The following is a 17180-nucleotide window of genomic DNA, read 5'->3' on the forward strand; positions in this document are numbered from 1 at the left end:
CCCTTAGGGAGCTCGGCGCACTCTCCTGGGCGCGCAGTTGCTCTGTTACTGTCCCCGGGAGCCCGAGGGCCTCCTCGCCCTCCTGGGTCCTACTCCAACTCCCCACGAGCCCCTTTCCGCCCGGGAAGGTCGGTGCAGCTCCTGCGTCTCCGGGACGGGACGGGGCTCTCCTGTCCTGGGGACACTCGCCCCGGCCTCAGCCCGGCTCCTCGCGGGGCCCCTCCCCCTTGGAGGCCTTTGTTCCTTTATTTCTTTTTCCCCGTCTTCCTACCTTGATAGATGCGCGAACTCTTCTCACTGTAGCATTCCAGCTGGTCTCTCTTTAAATCTCAGGCCGAATTCATAGATTTTCAGGATAATTTGAAGGTTTTCTAGGTAGTTTGGTGGAGACAGGTGATTTGGAGACCCTACTCCTCCGCCATCTTGCTCCTCCCATTGGAATTTTGATAGGGATTACACTGAATCTGTATATTCCTTTGAATGGTATGGGCATTTTAACAATACTAATTCTTCCAATCCATAAGCATGAAATGAAAGAAAGCATGAAATGAAATTTATTTGTGTCTTTGTAAGTTTCTTTCATTAATGTTTTGTAGTTTTCAATTTATAGGTCTTTCACCTCATTGGTAAAATTTATTTCCATCTTTTTGTACAATTTTGAATGAGATTGTTTTCTTAATATCCCATTCTGATAGTTCATTATTAATGTATAGAAACACAACAGATTTTTGTGTGTTAATTTGTCTGCAACTTTAATGAACTTGTCTAAATTCTGACAGTTTGCGTTTTTAAAAAATATTTTATTTATTTATTTATTCATGAGAGACACATAGAGAGAGACAGAGACATAGGCAGAGGGAGAAGCAGGCTTCCCGTGGGGAGCCTGGTATGAGACTCCATCTCAGGACCCTGGGCTCACAACCTGAGCCAAAGGCAGAGCCACCCAGGTGCCCCAAAAGTCTGACAATTTTTAAAAAAGATTTATTTAGTTGAGAGAGAAAGAGTGAGTGAGTGCAGGATGGAAGGGCAGAGGGAGAGGGAGAAAGTCTTAAGCAGACTTCAACTGAGCATGGAGCCTGATATGGGGCTCAGTCTCATTACCCTGAGATCGCAACCTGATCTGAAATCAAGAGTTGGCCACTTAACTGTACCACCAGATGCCCTAATTCTGACAACTTTTTGATGGAGTCTTTAGGGCTTTCTTTAGGACTTTTCTATTATGTATTCTGCACATAGTGACAGTTTTACATTTTCCTTTCCAATTGGATGCCTTTTATTTTTTTTATTGCCTCGTTGCTCTGTCTAGGACTTCCAATACTATATTGAATAAAAGTGGTGAGAGTAGGCATCTCTCTTTTGTTTGTGATCTAACTGGAAATGCTTTATGATGTTAGCTGTGGGCTTGTCATATTATATGCTATGTTGAGGTATGTTCCCTGTATAACCACTTTGTTGAGAGTTTTTATCATTCATAAATACTGAATTTTGTCAAATGTTCTTTCTGTGTCTATTGAGATGATCATATGATTTTTATCTTTTGTTACAGTTGCATATCACATCGACTGATTGGCAGATGTTGAAACATTCTTATATCCCTTGACTAAATCCCCCATGACCATGGTGTATGATCCTTTTAATGTATTATTGAATTTTGTTTGCTAATATTTTGTTGAGGAATTTTGCAACTATGTTAATCAGGGATATTGGCCTACAATTTTCTTTGCCATTCCTGTCTGGTTTTCATATTAAGGTAATACTAGCCTTATAATATGAGTTTGAAAGAGTTCTCTCCTCTTCTATTTCCACAAGAGTTTGAGGAGGATTGGAATTAATTCATCTTTGAGTGTTTTATAGAATCCACCAGTGAAGCTTTCTGGTCTTGGACTTTGTTTCTGGGGAGATTTTGATTACTGATTTGACCTCTTGCTAATAATGATTCTGTTCAGATTTTGTATTTCATCATGATTCAGTGTCGTTAGATTATATATTTTTAGGAATTTATCCATTTCTTATAGGTTGTGTAGATTTTAGCATATAACTATTCAGTAGTTTCTTATGATCTTTTGTATTTCTGTGGGATCAGTTGTAACATTTCCGCTTTCATTTCTGATTTTATTTGAATCTTCTCTTTCTTGGTGAGTGTAGCTAAAGATTTGTCAATTTTGTTTATCTTTTCAAAGAACCAATTTAGAGTTCCATTGATCTCCTTTATTGTCTTTTTAGGGTCTATTTCATTTATTTCTGCTATGACCTTTGTTACTTCTTTCCTTCTAATTTTGTTTATTCTTTTCCTAATTACTCGAAGTATAAAGTTAAGTTGTTTGAGACTCTTCTTGTTTCTTAAGGTCTGCATTTATCTCTATGACTTCTTTCTTAGAACTGTTCTTACTGCATCCCATAAATTTTGATATGTTACATTTCTACTTTCAGTTGTCTCATGGTATTTTTTGATTTCTCTTTTGGTTGCTTTTTTGACCCATTGAGTATTCAATAGCATGTTGTTTAATCCGTAGATATTTGTGAAATTTCTAGTTTTCTTTGTGTAATTACTTTCTAGTTTCATACCTTTGTGGTCAGAAAAGTTGCTTAATAGGATTTCAGTCCTCTTAATTTTATTAAGACTTGTTTTATGTCCTAACATATGATCTTAGAAAATGTTTCATGTGTACTGGAGAAGAATGTGTATTCTGTTGCTTCTGGATGGGATGTTCAATAAATATCCATTAACTTCATCAAGTCTAACATGTCATTTATGGCTGATGTTTCCTTATTAATTTTCTATCTGGATGATATATCCATTAATCTAAGTGGGATATTAAAGTCCCCTACTCTTATTGTCTTGTGTCTTTCTCTCTTTAGGTCTGTTAATATTTGCTTTATTTATGTAGGTGTTGCTATGTTGGGTACATAAATATTTACAAATGTTATATTTTCTTGGTGGAGTGACCCTTTTGTAATTCCCATTATGTAATTATGTGACCCATTATGTAATTCCTCTCTTTATCTCTTATTACAGTCTTTGTTTTAAAGTCTATTTTGTCTGATATCGGTATAGCTACTCCAGCTTTCTTTTAGTTTCTATTTGCATGAAATATCTTTTTCCATCCTTTCACTTTCCATCTCTATGTGTCCTTACATCCAAAGTGAGTTTCTTTTTTTTTTTTTTTTAAAGATTTTATTTATTTATTTATGAGAGAGAGTAAGAGAGAGAGGGAGAGAGAGAGAGAGAGATTGGGAAAGAGAGAGAGGCAGAGACACAGGCAGAGGGAGAAGCAGGCTCCCTTTAGGGAGCCTGACATGGGACTTTATCCTGAGACTCCAGGATCATGCCCTGGGGCAAAGGTGGTGCTAAGCCGCTGAGCTACCCGGGCTGCCCCAAACTGAGTTTCTTGTAGACAGGTGGGTCTTGTTTTTTTAAAATCCGTTCAGCTACTCTGTACCTTCGATTGAAAAATTTAGTCCATTTACATTTAAAATAATTATTGGTAAATATGTACTTATTGCCATTTTGTTAATTATTTCTGAGTATTTTTGTAGTTCTTCTGTATCTCTTTCTTTTTCTCTTCCTCTCTTCTTTTGTGCCTTGATTTTAGTTGTATACTTATATTCCTTTCTCCTTACCTTTTGTGAACTACCATGAGGTATACATTTACCTATAGTAAATACACAAAAGACAAAGAAATATAAGCATACGAGTACACTTATCATGATGAGACTGAGTAATGTATAGAATTGTTGAATCACTATAGTGTACACCTGAAACTAATATAACACTATGTGTATTATAAATATATGTTAACTGTACTAGAATTAAAATTTTAAAAATACTTAATAAAAAAAGAAATAGACACATACTACTAAAGAAAGGACATGATTCTTTATAAGTCCTAATTACAGTTTATCACGGAATTTTGAGATGAATATATGCTACATTTTAATACCTTTTCTCCTAAATTGATGTGAGTATATGAATTTAGGCTGAAAAAGGGGACCTTGGTAGAAATACAAATCAGAACTTTAGTCTTCCATAAAGAGTTTATAACTGCCCCAAGTATCCCCTTTGTTTGGACCCCATGAGAAAATTGCTTCTTGGCCCTAGTATCACTTTGCTGACATGGTGGGTATGTACTGAGTCAATTTCTCACTGATATAATAAATATTTGCTTTGAAAATGGATAAAACATTGTTGATGTTGAGGCGCCTATTGAATATTACCAATTACCTTTTAATGCCATTAATTTGGTTCTAGATTCCAAACAAACTCAATTGGAATATTAGTTGTATTTGGTTCTCAGCAACTAACCGAATATGCAATAGAGCATAGATGTAATGTCATGATATCTGACATGCTACAAAAGGGCCACAGTGTACTAACAGATCCTATAAATTTTTTTAAAGATTTTAATTATTTATTCATGAGAGACAGAGACAGAGAGAGAGAGAGAGAGAGAGAGAGAGGCAGAGACACAGGCAGAGGGAGAAGCAGGCTCCTTGCAGGGAGCCCGATGTGGGACTTGATGTTGGGTCTCCAGGATCACGCCCTGGGCTGAAGGCAGCGCTAAACCGCTGAGCCACCTGGGCTGCCCAAGATCCTATAAATTTTTAATCGGAAATAATCAAGAGTTATTCAGAGTACCAATACCCCAGTGTAAGTCAGATATATGTCCTTATGTTGACACACCTACAGACTTGGATTCTATTCTAGGAATTGCAGTTTGAAGTAATCTATATCAGAAGCAGCTACACATTTGATTCACCACATGTGTCCTATGTAATTGTAAATAGCAGCTTATTTCCTTTTAGGGTCTGATAAGGTTGTTGTTGTTTTATATCTTAGTAATTGAGTCATTGGCAGTGGCATACACAGGCTAATTGTTAGAAAATAAAGCTTTGTTAGAAATGGAACATAGGCTTTTGGTAATATTCTTAAATTTAACCAATTGTCAGGAAATTAAATATGGTTCTCTTGGAAATATATCACAGAAGGCTTAAACTAGAAGTGGTTAAAAAAACCTTCTTCATAGGAATTTAGTTATTTTCTACCCCCCAAAAGTAATTTTTCTTTTATCTCTGTCTTTACTTAGCCTTTGAGGAGAGTGGCAGCCACAGAATGACAGTGACCTAAAAGTGTAAAATTATAGTTAGTGGAGTTTGGATAATCTTTAGGACCCAGATAGCTTAGGATATTTATCAGTGAGCTAAAAAGGGGAAATGCTGTTTTCAGCATACTGCAAATAAAATGCTTAATTAAAATCCCGTAAAAATATAATAACTTGTTACTAAGAAATTACTTTGCTTCTGAAGAAATTAAAAGTAGGAGAAAAAGGAAGAAAAGAAATAAGCTGGTACTCATAAATAGTTTTTTTTACATGTAGGTGCTTTTAATTTTTAAAAAAATTATTTTTATTAATTCCTGAATTCGAGTGAGAGGGAGATGGGGATAGATTAATTGCCATTTAAATATGCAGTTCCAGATTTGTAGTCATCCTTCTGAACCAGGATGGAAAGACCATAGAAAAAATTATAGTGTGGAAATTATATTTCATGTGGTGAGACACAAAGTCAAGAAGTTTTCTGTTCTAATAAGGTGAAAGTGGTTACCAAAGAAACAAAAGTTTCTTATCACTGTGCCTGAGGCAAATGTGGCATATTAAGCTTAAAATGAATTCTCCTCTCCTGAATGCACACAACTCTTATTAATGTCTTGGAAATTATGCACACATAGGAAAAGAGGAATAAGATTTTCTGGATACATTTGAATAAGCATCCATTGGGGTGTAGGGGCTATCTAATATCTATGGATACCTTAGTGTCGAAATGGCCCCAAATCAGTTTTTGATATTTCACCGTTTACTTGGGTTTAAACTTTAGACCGAATGACTTGTTTTCCTCTTAAAAGAGGCCTTTCTTTTAGTAAGAGTTAGGTTCCCTGGTGGCCTGAAAGAGTTAATGCAATTTCCAAGAGTGTCCAACTTACTTCCAGGGAGTAGTGCGTGCATGTGAGAGTCTGGCTCCAGGATATTTGTTCACATCCCAAAACCAATTTGGCACAACTTAAAATGTCTGCTAGGGAGAGGATTCAGAGTGTTGTTAGGCCACGCAATTAGTGCTTTATTTCATGAGCACCAAATTCACCCAGTAGTGTTTTGTTTTAAAGAAGAGCTTGAAATTCACAATAACGGGTTTCATTTATCAGAGCCATATGGGACTCACCATCTTTGGATATATTTGTAAGGCTTTCACAAAGAAGACTCCTTAGGCATCTCAGATTTCACGGATTGGAGGGCAATCTGGATGAATATCTTTTTGGAAATGATGAACTATCTTTTTCATATGTAGTCTTCAATTTCGATAATCCTTGAGAAGCTCAAAAAAAAAAAAAAAAACCAACAACACAACAACAGGAAAGAGTTAAGTAAATATCAGCTTACTAGCTTTTACTGGAAAACAAAGACCATAATTCTTAGATCTGGTTCAAATGCCAAGTATACCTTTGATATTGAAATTTGGCCACCTAATCTTTGCAGTTTGTGATGTGTTATTTATGAGAGGGAAGGTGGTTCTAAGTCTCAACCTATTTTTGCATTTTTTGCTAATTTTGTCATGGTCATATTGATCATTGAAGGCTATCTGCAACATACAAACGGTTAATATAACATTGTGGGGTTTTTTGGTGTCTACCCAAAATTATTTCTTTGCTGCCTCTTCTTTTCCCATACTTTTCTGATCATTAGAGCTCTATCTTAACACAATATTTTTTGGTAATGTCAATGTAAATTGATTTTTTGATGTATCTCATATTTCTCTAGTGATCTGTAAATTTAGAGATTTAAAAATGAAATCAAAGTGATCTTCATTTGGCAGTGATTGCTAACACTTTAATTTTTTATTCCTAGATTCTGTTAAGCTATCAATGACCTATAAACAAATATTTAAGTGTTTACTAATTAAAAATGAATATATTTTTAAAAGCATAGAGTTCTCTTGTGTTATGATTGATGGCCACTAGTTTTTCAGGTTTCAGATTTTTGTTTTCTCAGTGCTCTAGATTTTCTTATAAAGAGCACACTTGATTCTGTTTGATAAATCTGCTAAGTTAGGATATTTGCAAGTCATAAATAGTACTATAACAATGGTTATTGACATATATAAAGTCTATGTAAACTTCATAGGGATGATAATTTCATTTTATTTTTAATTGTTATGGAAAGTTGGTAATTATTTTAAATAACTTTTCATCATTAAATATATTTTACTGTACTCAGCCTTATTTTGTTATCCTCTAGTTTATTAAAAAAAAAACTTTTAACATTTCATTTGCTAATGATGTTTATATTAGCATGTTTTAAGTTTCCCAGAGAATGTCCACTAAATTTTGTTCTGAGTTATGAGCATGCTGAATAACATTAAATTAAAATAAATTAAATAAAACATGAAATTAAAATTTAGTATTCTTTGCTACCATTTAAATTTTATATTCATACCAATGTGATATATTTTAAAAACTATTTTATAGATTCAAAAATCTACTCTATAAATTTCTTCTCTAATATGCACTTAGACCTTTGTTACATAGCATACCTGTAGAGTGCACACTTGTATTGGTATATGTCATTGGCCCCTATAATAGACCAATGAGGCTGCTAGACAATAGGTAGAACATTGGAATTTTAGAATGAGTTATACCTGCTTAAATTGACTTGAGCATTAATTGTGCTGGATGGTTGAACATCTCATATCCTCTCTATATTTCATTCTTAGCGAAACATTCTAAAAATTATTTAATGAGTATAATCAATTGTTAAAATACTAATAGGATCAAAGTATATTATTACTCTTTTCCTCCAAACGGGTATTGTGACTCAATGAAGTTAAGTGTTTTTCTCACTGAAAAAGTCATTATGGTGCTACAGATGAACTTTTGTTTTCGCCAATGCCTGCTGTTTTCCATAGGAATTTTGAAATATTTTCTTTGGGAAAGTGATATAGTGTTGGTATAATGGTCAATGGTAACAGAGTAATTAAAGATGGCAGAAAAACTCTAGATAGAATGTGTGGATAGCAATACAGTGGTATTTCATAGGTCTTTGGATTTATATAAACTATAGGCTGTGAAGGGAAGATAGATACATGGGTCCACAAGAAAATGTGGCTGTAATGATCAATGGCTAATTCTCTATGATGAAAATTCCTACTAAATGACAGATGATGGAGGGAAGAAGGACAATTTGGAGGAATGTATGTGTGAATGGTTAAACAGTTGCATGTTGAGAGAAGAGTGTGGAAAAAAGAGATAAGGATTATATGTAGTTTTGTGGCTATAATTGCCTACTTTTCTACACTTTGGGTTTCTGTTGTAGGGACAAGTGGTTCCTATATATAACGTTCTTGGTGTAAGAATTCATAAATCATTTGGGTTGAGCAGGAATTTTATTTGCTTGTGTAGATAGAACTGTTTGATTTTGAGGTCTGGTGTGCTAGTATTCTTACCTTATGGTCAGTGTAAAGTTTATATTGTTTTTGTTCAAATTAAGTATAATTATGTGGAGCAGATGTGTCAACGTGTGTGTGTGTGTGTGTGCACGCATGTGTACACATGTAAAGGACACTTTCACTTCCGTCTCTTTGTTTATCTGACTCTGTCTCTCCTGTGTCAGCTGCTTTTTGCTTGCCAGTTTTTCTTTGTGTCTATCATTTTTATCATTGAATCCATCTGAGTAGAAAATAGGATGCTTTGTTTTTAAATTTTTAATGATTTTTAATTTCTTGTTATTTTTGTTCTTTCAACTTATTTATTTGATTATATGTACCTCAAGAATTAAGGCTTAAGTACAGGATGTTTTATTTCTCACATTCAAGAGGTGTTTCTGGTTTCTTTCCTGTCCGTTTGTCCATATGTTTATGGGTCTCTGGTAAGCTCTGCAGTGAGACAGCAGTTTACTATCTGTGTGTGTGTGTGAAATTAGCTAATTGGTGTTAGCAGAAATATTTTCACATGTTTTATAAGCAAAGTGCAGCAAGGTATATAAATGTAGATATGATCCAGACACGCGCACGCTCACGACTGTCACTGCTCATGCATAGGCGCTCAGAAGTAATTAATGTTAATAAGATTTTAATGTGCTTGTGAGATCATAATGAGGAGAAATGAATGCTCTGATTAGGAAAAGGTAACTGTGTGTGTGTTTTGGCTTAGAACAAGATTTCAATTTTTATAAACCGCAATTTTAGAACTTGTTTGTGATTGCATCAATTGGTTTTTATTTTCAAATTAGAGGTCTGTTTAGCCATTTGAATGATTAACCAAATAAATGGGTGAAACCCTGATCATAAGGAATACTGCAGGTTTTCATTTGCAAGGCAATGTTAGTGTACAGCAAGGGCTGTGATCGTGTCTTTTGCCGATGTACCATTTTTTATGTTGTTTTTTAAAAAGCTTTTTCAGAAGCCACTTGTGGAGATAGAACTCACTTTTATTAATGTAGGTGTTATCAGATACCAATCAGACACTGTAACTACTGTGTCAGGACACATTCCTACCAGTCAGTCATGGTGTATTTGGTGTCCAAAGAATCTATGTTACGCTTCTTGAAGTGTTTATTGAGAAAAAATGTAAAACAACCAAGGTATTTCTTCCTAAACATCATCCTTAAAATTTTAGAGGCTTGACATCTTTGATAGTGAGGCAAAATATCTAAAAGTAAGCAAAGATGCTGTCTCATTATGGACTCAAATGCTATGCCACACTATAGACTGGCTTGAATCCAGCTGGACACCAGGGGTCCTTCTCCACAACAAATTTTTTGAAGTTATTGTTTACAGAGCTTTGACATACATTTGCGTTATTATTATTTTTAATTATAGGATAAATCTAGATATCTGTTAAGGGCCCTTACCCTGTAGCACATTTGTTCATATAAATAGTGGGTTAAGATAGTCAGGATGTAATCCTCTTTAAAAGTAAGTATAGTGCTGAAATCCAGAAAGTCTTGGATCTGAATTGGAATGTGAGGTAGCACACTTTATTTCCAACTAAATCCAACAGATGTGGTTTAAGTTCTTTCTCCCAGGTTTTGGTTATGTTAATACAATGTTTCTGCTGGAGTTTAAAAATGATGATGAAGAAAGACAAGGTATTAGGGTTTATTGTACTGAACCATCCTGCAATTTTTGTGATTCTTAGAGGTGTGGTAGATTCAGCTTTCCATTTCCTGTCCACAAGCATGATGATTGTCTGACCAAGAGAGGCATTTGCCATTTATAATATTTAGTTGATTTTGTTGGGACTTAAGTCATTGGGACATAATTTTACTATAAATTTTGCCCACTTGCAGTTTGTAAAGGAATTGATTGATGCTTTTGTTCTGGTACTTGCATGGCTTCCTATTGGAAATTTTCCTATGCAGTCATATATACTTTTAGATTTTCTATTCCGTGCCATTGGTCTGTCTAGTCATGTGCCATGATTACATTATTTTAATTATAGAGGTTTTAGATTATGCTTTAGTATCTGAAGTGTTATTCTCCTTCCTCACCTCCACCAGCACGCTTCTTTTTCAAGGCTTTCTTGTCTTTTCTTGCTTTCTTGTTATTCCAGATAAAAGTAGCAGGCCTTGAGGTGAAAAAAATCTTGGTGGTATTTTTTATTATAATTATGATAAATTCATGAATTAACATAGGGACAATTAATATCTTTATGAAGTTATTCAAGAACCTGCTTCTTTCCATTTGTTCAATAACTTTTGTCTTCCAAAAGTAGTTTACTTTTTCTCCTTATAGAGGTCTTAAACATTTGTTACTAAGTTTGCTCCTTGGTGTTCTATTAATTTCTTTATATAACTCATTATTACTTTGTTTTTGTTTTTGTTTTGTTTTGTTTTTACAAACTTGCTATCCTAAACAGTCTTCTCTTCCATAATATTTTCTAAATGACTTTTTGTTTCTGTAAAAGAAGGTTATTGATCTTTGTATGTTAATTTTGCAGATTCCCACTTTGCAAAATTCTCTTATTGTTTATAGTAGCCTGAGGTGGGTTTGAGCCCTGCTTCTACAGCAGTGTCTGTGAGACTATGGACAAGTTATTCTGAGCCATTTTACTCATCTACACAGCACAGATAAGAAAACCCCGTACCCCCAGACTGCTGGAGACTAAACGAGATCATAGAGTAAAGCACCTAATATTTTGCCCAGCATATAGTAGTTATTCAATTGCTGATATCCATTAATAACATAATATAATGTGATATGTCATAATGTAATATAACATATTATCATTATTATTATTCAAGTATGGTTAATATGTTATTGGATTATTAAGGGTTTATCATATCAATTTTTACTACAAAAATGGGGTGAATTAAAGAAATGAAAAAAACACTTTAACTTTCTGATAAACCTTGGTGATTTAAGACACTTAGGGACCAAAGACTAATTCCGAAGTTAGGATATTTTGCAGCTGGACATGTATATTTCCATTACTTCTACTCTAATTATGATTATTGCATGCAAGACTCCTTAGCTCTGGAGAGTAAGTGGAGGGAACTTCTTGATCATCTAGAGTGATTATTCAAACCAATTTATGGAGTACATTGATTCTAGCACTTATTGACTATCTAAATAGATGTGAACATCTAATCTAAAGGTCTGTAACCATTTATGTTCTACTTCAAGAATCTGGCAACATTACTACATTTTCTTAGTAAATAATGCACTAACTTGTGAATGAACTTTTGTGGAGTAAGTATTGAACATATATTATTGCTGTAAGCAGAATAAAAGTGTTTTCCAGCCCATTATATAAAACTTGTCATGAAATTGATGAAAAAACAATAATTAATAAAAGTGTAGTTCAGTATAATTGTTCCATGACTTTTCAGCATCTATTACAATTTAATAAAGTGGTTATTAACTTTGCAAATACGCTTTTAATTCATCTGACAGAATCTTTTGCTAAAAAGTGAAAATGCCAGAATTTCAGGGCTCATTTATTCCTACCTCATGGTTGTTTTTTGAGTGTTAAATGAGATAATGCACTGGCATTATAATGCTGTTAATTTATGATGATAAGGCAGGTGCCTGGCTCATGGTAAGTGTTTGAATATGGTAGGTTTTTTTGGTTACTTTTATTATTACCATGGCTGGTTCTTCACTCTCACCCCACACACATATTTTCCAACTAGTTTTATTCTTACTAGGAATATGGTTCTATGCTTAGAATATATGTAGGAAACATGTCTCATAATGGCCATTAAAGAATAAACATAAATAATATATTTTATATAATTTTTCAATATTGAAGTTAGCTAAGGTAGAAGTAAGAACTCCATAATTGGAGGATACAAAACCTTTCATTGCTTGTGGATGAAATTTCTGAGGAGTTGCTAGGATGAAGAATGATTTCTTTCAAAGAATTATAGATACATTTTGTCCATAGGTTAGAGTTTTCTGAAGTTCTGGCTTAGCACTCATTATAATTATTCCTTCATAGCCCCAGAGAGCTCCTTTGCTCATTTATTCATGTGGAAAATAACCTAGGGTATGTATTCGGTATAAAACACTGTTCTGGGGAGTTTGAGATATACAAATAGCAAGGTTTGTTACGTGAGCTGTCTCTATTCAAGAAGTCTGGAAGACTGTTAGATAACAATGAGGTTATGTGCAAAGATTTTGGAGCCAGATTATTTGGTTTGAATCCTTGCTTTGATGCTAGTTGTGTAACTTTAGGTGAGCTATTTAGCCTATTTGTGTTTCAAGTTTTTTTTACCTACAAAATGAGGCTGAAAATAGTACCTACTGTTTAGGATTGTCCTGAGGATTTCAATAATTGAGTATAGGCACAGAATTTAGAGCAATAACATAAGCTTTCAATAAATGTTGGTTAACATTAATATTATTATTACGTAGAACAGAATAAAATTAATGCTGTAAAACATAAAAACAAACTAATGCAGTATCGTAGAAGATGATAATAGTAATTTTCACTGTGGCTGGGGAAATGGACTTAGAGGAGCTTTATTAGATGAAGTAATGTTTAAACTGAAACCTTGAAGCATGATTTCTGTAGGGTAAGGAAGAATGGAAGGGTAGGAGTGAGTTGATTTCTAGGTTGAGCGAATGGTCTAAGCAAAGATTTAAAAGTGGTGGAAAGGTAAAAAATAAAACTTCTGGGACTTTGCAATCAGAAAGACTCATTTCTGAACCCCAGATCCACTTGTTAACCGAGTGGCCCTGGGCAAAGCAGGCTCCGCTTTTGTTCTCTCTTTTTGAGGTGTAGTCTCTTAACTCTCCGTAGGCAGTAAGCTACAGCAGTTGGAGGGCTGACCTTGGCATGTGATGCCTGTTGTCCAATAAACCATTATTTTGTCTAGTTTTTAGTAGTTTGAGGTAGGAGACTAAGTCATGTTTCTATTACTTCATTTTCAGAAGCTGAAGACCAACATACTACTTTCACTTTTCTCCTCATTGAGTTTGGGACTTATCATCTAATGTGTTAGCATTATAGTTGGTTACCTTGTTGTGTACTCACTACATTGCATTACAATTTTTAGCTAGCTTATCTGTGTCCTCATTACACTGGCTTCTTTGAACACAGGCACTATGTCTGGTTCATCTTTATCTCCACTACCAACCCACTCTTCTTTGGAGTCTGGCACATAGCAGGAAGTTAATGGATATCTTTTACTTTCAATTTGTAGTTAAAAAAACAATTTATTGTTTTGTGCCCTAACATGAAAGACTTTGAATTCTACACTAGAGTTTGGATTTTATTCAATAATAAACCACCCAGGATTTTTAAGGAAGTGACGGAAATTCCTTGACCAATTAGTGTTTATTGTTTTGTTTTGTTTTTAAAAGAAGATAACTCTGGAAGCGCAAAGATGGATGAAAAAAGTTAGAGGTTGAAAGTAAGTAGATTATTTAGGATTTTAAGCAATAACAGTGGGAAAAGAAAGAGCATTGGCCCAATCTGGGGATTAGTTGGATGGGAGTGCTGCTAAAAGGAATGGTGAGAAAAATGATGACTTGTTTTCATGAACTGTTGGATCAATTCCTTTAGAATGAAATGTTAGGTTATTTTGCCTTCCTTGGCACTTAATTAAAGGACTTTAGTGTAAAATTTGCAAACAAAATTTCACAATGTAAAGAAGTAATTAATGGTAAGGGTTTGTCTAAATTCCATTTTAGGTTTTTTTTTTTTTTTTTTTTTTACTAGAATACAGTGTGAATTTAAGACATTCTATAATTCTTACAGGAAATGGATTGTGAATTTTATTTTCTTATGTAGTGATAATTTTCTGTTATACTACAAATATCATTGTCTCTTTTTATATACATTTTTTTTAAATCCCTTTTCTTTGGGATGAACTATTTTTCCATCTTAGTTTTCTTCTTCTGAAAGATTGCTTGTCTTGTCTTCAGAATATGTTGTTGGTAATGAACTCAGTGCTATAAGTTCATTTTGTTCACTTGAGTGGGATAGTACCTGTAGAATGATCTAGAGTGAGAGTTAGTTTTTCTCAAATATACTTTAACTTTGATTTTGTAGTACTGCTTCTCATCCAAATTGTCTTCTCTTTCTGAGAGAAGTTTGAAGAGCTCATGAGAGAGTGGAAGCAGTGATAGAAGTGGAGGGAACAAAAAACATTAAAACAATCATAGACACCCTCCAGTGCCAACATTTATGTATACAATATAATAGTAGCTTTTTGAAAAGTTAAGATACTTGTAACAAGAACATGTTTACAGTGGTCTGACTGACATTAGTTAGAACTAATGGGCTGAATATGTGGAAGGAAACATTTCTTCCAATGAGTTCTTTGCATTTCGGATGATCTAACCTAAGAAAAATTGGCACAATATTCAAATCAGCCACAGCAACCTGACAAGGTAGGGGAATATTTTTAATATTCTATTCCATTTCTCATTTCAATTTCTGATGTGAACTATTTCTTACTCCTGTTATAGAGAATGGCACAGACAATGACTATTATTTATCGAATCACCCTTTGTGCTGAGAACTGAACTACGAGGTAAATATTATCTCATTCTTCACAAAATCTCGTAAATTTGCATTTTATCAATGAAGAATCAAAGGCTAACTTAGATCAAGCTACGTTCATAAGGCTACACATCTAGTTATAGTGGAATTTTTTGGAATCAAGGGTATAACAGGTAAAAATGGATCATGAAGTCTGATTTGTGTACTGTTATGTATGATGAAAGGAGTTTCTCACTTTTATCCAGTAAACAGAGGAAGTCAGCTTTTTGGAACTGGAGTGGAAAAGGGCCAGGAAGAGAGGGCAAATGTTTGTGTTTTTGACACTGTAAGTTTATTAGAGAATAAGAAAGCTGATGCCTCATGGTGGCTTGTCTTTCCAAAGCATAGATACTGCTTTTGGCACCCTGTTAGGCAGTAGTGGCCAGGGCACCTGAAAAACAGCATTATGCCTTGCTGAGGCCAGTTGAGAGGCCAGGAGCAATGGTGGCCTTATAACTTTTAACTTTGTTTGAAACACCTTTTGTGGGAAAAGTTACTGGGCATAGCTATTCCACACTGTTAGAGCCCATGGGACCTGGTGCCATATATTGAGTGCTGCATCAGTTTCACCACTGATCTGACCTGAAAGTCCGTGGTCTTAACCACTGTGCTATTTTGTATAACAAGCATATTATTCAGTATACCTGCGTCACTTGCAGAAAAACCCAACACCTATTCCTGCAAACAGTGTTAAACTCCAAAGTAACATGGAATTATAGCGTAGAAGGGGGAAAACAATATGTAATATGATCTCTTACTGTGAGTGGGGACCCCCCCCGCCGAATGTATAAGCAATTAGAAATTCTCTAAGCTTCATTTACTTGCAAGAATATTCACACCTAAGTGAATTGCAGAGATTAAAAAACCCTGACTCTCAAGTTCAGCTGTAAAAAAGTCTAGTTATTTGCCTAAGTTTCAAAAGAATAGTTCCCTAAGTATTTCAAAATGTTCAACTGGCTGCCCCAGCCATTCTCTTTGGAAGCTTCTTTCTCATCCTCATGGCACATCCCTCTGGCATGCATGACCAGCTGCAAGCTAAGCCCTGTAGAATAAGAATTCTTTCATCCCTTTGTGTGATGTGTTTCATTTTCAGAGTTTGGATGATCCTCTTCGGTAGCAGCAGCAGGCATTGTTAGTTTCAATAGGCAGTCTGGATGCACAAGAACAGTCATCATAGAGAGACAGGCTCTAGGGTCCATCCCTTCGTGCCATGGTGCTGTGTTAGATCACTTTCCTCTGCTGGATTAATGGCCAGAGAAAAAGGGAAACAAACTGTACCCAAAGCGGTCCAATTAAAGTACTTGAACTTCACTGACGTCCATCCTATTGTTGTCTTAACTTCCTAACCTATGGTTAATTACAGAATAACATAAATAAGAGAATTATCTTAAATTCCCTATTTTCTTTAGTTTGACAAGCCATCAAAATTTTGTTATGTAAGATGAAATAATAATGTTTTTGGTAGAGTGCAACTTTTGTTGTCGTTGTTAACCTTTCTGCCTCTTTCCTAATATCTTCACCAAAGTCACTGCCAGGACTTATTGTATGAAACTACTCAGCCTTTAAATATTTATCTCTGTTCACAGTCTACACTGCAGCATTAGTTTATTCTGGGCACTTTGGTTTCCTTGAATCTCCAATTGATCCCACTCCCATGACTGCGATATTCTTTTCCTGGTTAATCAAGAATTCTCTATTTCTGCTCTGTCATCCATGCCACTGTAAGTAGGAAAGTAATTTAGGCTTTTGGCTCTCAGCCTCGTCATTTGTGAAATGACCTCCCCTGACTCTGAAGTTCTGTGTCCAAAATACAAACTAGGATTTCCAGTAGTAATAATTTATATGTGTATGATGATTGATAGTCTGCAGAGTGTTTTCATAGATTTTATTTTATATAATTCTGACCATAGTTCTGGGAGGTCTGTGTGTGTGTGTGTGTGTGTGTGTGTGTGTGTGTGTGTGTATGTGTGTGTGTAGAAAACGGTATTGTTGTCTCCTTTTTCAGATAAAGATACTGCAGCTCGGGGAGGTGAAGTGACTTAACCCACATATATAATAAGTAGCAACAGGCTGAATGTGAACTTTAAACTCCGAATTTTTCCTTTAGTAGGGACACAATTTCTTTTTAAACCTAAATTTCTTC

General features: G+C 34.8%; 1 protein-coding gene across 21 annotated transcripts in view; it reads left to right on the top strand.

Annotated features, from left to right (window-relative positions):
• ZBTB20 (zinc finger and BTB domain containing 20) overlaps positions 1–17180 on the top strand; it is a 781647-nt gene that overhangs the window by 63525 nt on the left and 700942 nt on the right. For 13 of the 21 annotated variants that reach the window (XM_077884681.1, XM_077884673.1, XM_077884670.1 and 10 more), the window contains one exon: positions 14965–15029. The exons of the other annotated variants lie outside the window; for them this stretch is intronic. The gene's annotated coding sequence lies outside the window, so the exon portion shown is untranslated. The remainder of the gene's footprint in view (positions 1–14964; positions 15030–17180) is intronic. 21 annotated transcript variants of the gene reach the window in all.

This window comes from Canis aureus, chromosome 35 (genome assembly GCF_053574225.1).
Source record: "Canis aureus isolate CA01 chromosome 35, VMU_Caureus_v.1.0, whole genome shotgun sequence".
In the NCBI taxonomy this organism is placed as follows: Eukaryota; Metazoa; Chordata; class Mammalia; order Carnivora; family Canidae; genus Canis; species Canis aureus.